Source organism: Tupaia chinensis, unplaced genomic scaffold (genome assembly GCF_000334495.1).
Source record: "Tupaia chinensis unplaced genomic scaffold, TupChi_1.0 Scaffold000605_1, whole genome shotgun sequence".
Classification (NCBI taxonomy): Eukaryota; Metazoa; Chordata; class Mammalia; order Scandentia; family Tupaiidae; genus Tupaia; species Tupaia belangeri.
In genome coordinates, this window is record NW_006160123.1 from 1,062,990 (window position 1) to 1,067,220 (window position 4,231).

Consider the following 4,231-nt stretch of genomic DNA (forward strand, 5'->3'; position numbering starts at 1 on the left):
ATGGGAGCCCAGCGACATAGCCATTACGCTAACTGCTGGTCCCTCATTTCACATTCTTAACAGCAACATATGGGAATATAAGTCTTTTTAATTCTAGCTATTCTTTTTTTTAAAAAAAGTATTTATTTATTTATATTTATTATTATAATAATTGTTATTATTTTATTTTGACCAGAGAGAGAGAAAGGGAAAGGGAGAAAGCAAGCCACCAGGTCCAGGACTTGAACCACAATAGGCCACGTGGGACTCCAGCACCCTTAACCATTACACCACCTGCTGGCCCTATAATTCTAACTATTCTAATGGATGTGTAGTGGTATCTTGCCATGGTTTCAATTTGTATTTCTGTAATGACCAATGATGTTGAGTGTTTCTTAATGATTTTATTGGTCATTCATATGTCTTCTTTCATAAAATGCCTATTCAAATCATTTATTGTTTTTAAAAGTAGGTTATCTGGGGCCAGTCAAGGGAGTGGTGATTAAAGCCGCTGTATCCCACGTGGCCAAATGTATGGTTTGAGACCTGGAACTAACGACTTGGAAGAGATGCTGGGTTCCTGTGTGTGCATGCCCAAAATTCTGAGAGGAGAGCAGAGGAGAAGGGATTATAGTGTGGACACCTCCCTGGGGGGTGATTTCTCATTTTTTTCTCTTTCTCTCTCTACATAATAACTTAATAACAGAACAATACCATTAGTGAACATTTACTGAGCCTTCACTGAGGCCAGGTGTTACTCTAAATACTTTTTGTGGCTTATCTTATTAATCATTACAATGTTATCAGGTAAGTACTATTGTTAATGCCACTATACAGATACGGGAAATAGGGCAAGTGGTGTATAAGTATATTTATATATATATATTCCCCCCCCCATGTCTCAATGTCTCAGTCTGACTCTGCTGTTATTTTTTTAAGAGATTTTGCTATAGGGTGTGTGTGCTCACTGGAGAGGCAGAGAGAGACAGAGACAGAAAGCAAGAAATCACCCCCCAAGGTATATGGCCATGCCACAAGCCCTTCTCCTCCATTCTCCTCTTGGGATCTTGGGCGTACATGCACATATGCCCAATGTGAGTTTCAAGCCACCAGGTCTATGACTTGAACTACAGTCGACCATGTGGGAGTTCAGTGCCTTAACCACTATGCCACCCGCTGGTCCAGAGAGTATTCTTTTATAAGCAGTAGTCTGGGCCAGTCAGTGACATGGTGGTTAGTATGACTGGATCCCACATGGCCAACTGAACAGTTTGAGTCCTGGACTTGGTGGCTTGACCAAAATTTCAAAAGGAGAGGTAGAGTAGAAGGGATTCTAGCATGACTAACCCTCATGGGAGTGTGTTCTCTTTTTCCTTCTTTCTCTCTCTGTCTCTGGTGAATACACATGCCCTCTAGCCAAAAATGAACAAACAGTAGTCTAATAAGTTTCTCTTGCCTTTTAAAAAGTTTATTTATGTCTTTTATGAGAGTGACATAAAGACAGAGACAAAGCAATAAGTGCTCCCAACAGGGCCTGTGCCCCACAATCCATCCCCAGTCTGGGCTGGCCCGGATTACGAGCACATGTGTGTGCAAGTTCACTGTACTCAGGGAGGTCCTGAGATATGGACCCAAGACCTTTACCGTAAGAAACCAGGTGCATTACCACTCAGTCACCACTTGGCCTCTAATTATATCTCTTTGCTTTCAAGTGAGATAGGCATATGCCTACGTAGCGACTTTGAAATCTGAATGACATTCTCATCAAGAAAAAATTGTCATGTAAACATGCAGATGTTTTCATGTCTCATACAACCGTTTAGTCAGAAGCTCTCTCTGGTTATTGGTCTCAGCATAAGATTTAACAAAATAATATTCTCAGGGCCGGCAGGTGGCGTGGTGGTTAAGGACGCTGGACTCCCACATGGCCGACCATGGTTTAAGTCCTGGACCTGGAGGCTTGTTCTCTCACTTTCCCTCTCTCTCTTTCTCTCTCGCTCTGTCCCTCTCTGGTCAAATTAAAAAAAAAAATGAAATAAATGAATGAATAAATAAAGCTAAATAAAATAATTCTTTAAAAAAATGTGCTTTTAAAAAAAAATAAATAATAATATTCTCTGTAATGCCTCACTACATAATTGGGTAAAGCTAGCTGGTAGCTTCACATGGAGTACTGAAGACATTTAAGAGATCAAAGATAATTTAGTATTCATATCTTTTGTTATCTTATTATTTATTAATTTTTTTTGAGAGAGAAATTTATTTTTGCTATCAGGAATGTGCACTTGCCTGGAGAGAGAGAGACAGGAAGTGAGAAATCTTCCCCCAGTGGGAATGGCCACACTGCAATCCCTTCTCCATTATCCTTTTAGGATTCTGGTCATTTATGCACAAGTGCTCCGTGTGAGTTTTAAGCCACTGGGTCTGGGACCTATACTGCGGTTGACTACGTGGGAGTCCAGCAACGTGAGCATTACGCCACCTGCTGGCCCCATTGTTACCTTATTTTTAATTGCTGTTTGAAAATGCTTTTATTAAAAATATTTTTTTCAAGGATTAGATTGCTAAAGAACTTCTGCCCAGACTTTATCCTACTGTCCCCCAGATCTAGTGAGGAGCCAGGACAAGCCAATCACCAGCTATCTATATATGACTTTTGAGTGGCTCCATTCAGGGATTAGGACTGAAGATCTTTTGCCCAGACTTCACTCTCCTGCCCCCCAGATCTAGCCAGGAGCCAGGCTAGAATACCCTATTTATTCTGTCTGTCTGTCTCTCTCTATATTTTTTTTTTTAATTTTTAAAACTTCTTAGCTCTCTGTCCTCTTTTATCTTCCTAATTTGTGCCTTCCTCCCTCTCCCCCCCTGTCCCATAGGACAAGCCAATCACCAGCTATCTACATCTGAGTTCAAAGTGGCCTCTGTGCTGTGCAGTTTTCATTTTTTGCTTAAAAATTTTTCTCTTTTTTAAATTGGTTTTGTTTGATTTTTCCTTTTTTTTTTTTTTCCTTTTTTTTTTACCCTAGTCTCCACACACTGAGTTTCTAGACAGGTCTAGATGCATAGTAGCCAAATATCTGAATATTTTTAGGGTTAAATTAATCCTCAATTTCAATTGAATCTGCTGCACAAAGGGAGAAAAATGGTACTGTTTAGAGACTTCAGGTCACCTCCTCCTGTATGCCTCTGCGAATGCTCAGATTTAACTCCAAAAACTAGGAAAAAACAGATAATCCATTAGATGACCAGAAACTACCACAAAGGCAAAAGAAATATGAGAAACCAAGAAAATATCTCTCCCCTAAGGGAAAAGAATAACTCCCTATCCTCCACAGATAATACAAGGGAACTCATGGAAATGTCAGATAAGAATTTAAAATAGTCATAGTGACAAAGCTAACAGAGATGCAAGAGAAGAGAAACAATGAACTCTAGAAAATGCAGGAGAAAAGAAACAATGAGTTCCAGGAGGTGAGGAAGTTGTTGCACTGAAAGAGAAAATACACATCACAGAAAAGAATCAAAAGGAATTGTTAGAGATGAAGGCTGTAACACAGGAAATCAAAACCTCCCTTGAAAGTATTAAAAGCAGACTAGATCATGCAGAAGATTGAATCTCTGATGTAAGAAGAAAGAACTTCTGACCTGGAAAAATTCACCAAAAGAAAAAAGAACTTCTGACCTGGAAAAATTCACCAAAAAGATTGAGAAAATAACCCCCCCAAAATGAGATAACATACGAATATTACTAGATACCATTAAACACCCAAACATCCAGATCATTGGTATTCCAGAAGGTGAAGAAACTAATAAGGGCATTGATGGGACCAGCAGTTAGCATAATGGCTATGTTGCTGGACTCCCATGTAGTCGACCATGGTTTGAGGTCCGGACCTGGTGGCTTAAATTCACTCCAGGTGTGTGTGCATGTGTGCTCAAGATCCCAAGAAGAGAATGGAGGAGAAGGGATTGTGGCGTGGCCGACCCTCCTGAGGGTGATTTCTCGCTTTCTGTCTCTCTCAAATTACTTTCAAAGGATATCCCATCACACTAACGTCGGACCTCTTGTCAGAAACAAGCAAGTGAGGGACGAATGGGAAAATATATTCAAAGTGTTAAGTGAAAAATAGTTTAAACCAAGAATACTATACCCAGCAAGATTATCTTTTGTGTAGGAAAAAAGACAAAACATATTCTCAGATAAACAAAACGTGAAAGAATTTACCAACACCAGACCAGCTCTCCAAGAAGT

At 39.8% G+C, this 4,231-nt stretch overlaps 1 protein-coding gene across 3 annotated transcripts in view; it reads right to left on the reverse strand.

The window, feature by feature from the left end:
- GANC (glucosidase alpha, neutral C) overlaps window positions 1-4,231 on the reverse strand; it is a 95,523-nt gene that overhangs the window by 32,915 nt on the left and 58,377 nt on the right. The window lies entirely within an intron of this gene.